This window comes from Aplysia californica, unplaced genomic scaffold, assembly GCF_000002075.1.
Source record: "Aplysia californica isolate F4 #8 unplaced genomic scaffold, AplCal3.0 scaffold00674, whole genome shotgun sequence".
In the NCBI taxonomy this organism is placed as follows: domain Eukaryota; kingdom Metazoa; phylum Mollusca; class Gastropoda; order Aplysiida; family Aplysiidae; genus Aplysia; species Aplysia californica.
This window is the reverse complement of record NW_004797944.1, coordinates 334,274-336,050: the sequence shown is the minus strand read 5'-3', so window position 1 is coordinate 336,050 and position 1,777 is coordinate 334,274.

Below are 1,777 nucleotides of genomic sequence, written 5' to 3'. Positions count from 1 at the left end.
TCTTTCTCCACGACCTTGAATAGCCCTGAAGCTTCCTTCTCTGCTCTTTTCAGGTCTGGGTTCTCTCAGTTTCGTTGGTTTGCTTAAAACGCCTTCCTTTTTGCTCTCCATAATTTTTCCACTTACCTGTGTGGAGGAAGCCATATGCAGACACTCCTGTGCTACCTAGTGATAGGCATAATATTGTAACCAAACGTTCTCTGACCGTCTAGATTGTAACGCTTCAACACTCCCAAAGCAAGCGGGATGTTGTCCCAGATCATGCAACCCTGGGAACCCTTTCACATCCTGCTCCAACCCCTCATCCCTCCTACCCCTCAACCGTTCCTCAGCATTTCATATAATATAACATCAAAAACAAAAAATAAAAAGTTAATTCTATAGGTTTTGTTCTTTTGCATACGCCATGTCAAATCCCAGGAGCTTAACTCCAAGAGATTATGTTTTGCAACATAAGTATTATGCACTTGCTGATACATAGTAGAAGACAATCTGCGCAATAATATGCAAGCATCTGGTCATCATTTTACTTACTGATCTTATTTCTGCATGTAGATGGCTTATTTTTATCGTTAAAGTTAGGTAGATGCAAAAAGTTTTTCTTCGTCTAATCCACCAAGTTCAAGTGGCTGGAAGAACTTTCTTTTTAAAAAGATTTTGAGAGTGTGAAGGAGAGGGCAGTGTTTTGTAAATGTACAGCTTCCCGCGAGATCAGCTCACTGTCGCTTACGTTGTGGGGTTGATGATAGTGTCAGCGGTTGAGAGGGAGACACGACGTGACCAAACCATTTACTTCAAACAAAAAAAGCAACCAATGAATTTTTAAGTCTAATATATTACTAACAAACAGAGGTTTATAAATGCAGCTAGGATGCGCTTTTACTTTTACTCTTAGACCTGCTCCATAACTCATTTCTCGGGCTTGACAGTGAAGTGGTTAATACTTTGGTGCCGGCAAAAAGCCTTGTGAAGCCCATTTCCATGAGCGTACACAGTCACAGACGTCACAGATCCCATGTGCAGAACCCGTAAGTAAAAAAATTTAAAAAAATCCCGCACCATCGAGCACCACGCGACGGACGCACGTCACGTCCATCTACATGTATGTGGTAAGCGCATGAGCACAATAAAAACATAATGTCACTAGAAAGGACCGGGTGAATACTAGATCTAGATTTAAATTACAGTCTTCGTTACAAATAAAATCAAAAGTCAACATCATCAGTTGTAATTCATCTCCGTGGCTCAAGTCACGGGTATAATATGATTGAAACCCTGAAAACATTTTTTTAAACATATAGATCTAAATCTAGATGTATACAGCACGGCCAACAAATCGGCACATAAGCAAACTACTTGCCATTAACATAGTAGACATAGATCTACATGGTACCAAGACATCCGGTGTTCTAGATACACCTCTAGATCGGACAAAAATCGAAGACAGTACTTATGGGGACTGGAGCAGCCCATCAAACTGCACAATTTCAAACCTGCAATACCTTCCAACAAGAGAGAACCAGGAGAGGCGGCAATTGAGAATGATGCCGGGAAAAGACAAAGGAAAAGGACAGAGCACACGAAGTGCGTCGCAACTGTCCGCCATCTTGAATGGAGCACCATTAAACACGTAGGTAGATCTAAAGGTAGATATCTAGAAGATCTACTGTCTCTAGCAGCGAAGTTCTCATAAAATGATTGATAACTTCATCATCACTGTCTTTCTCACCCGGGATCCGCATCGTCCTTTCTCGAGCACTTGTTCTATTTTACTTCT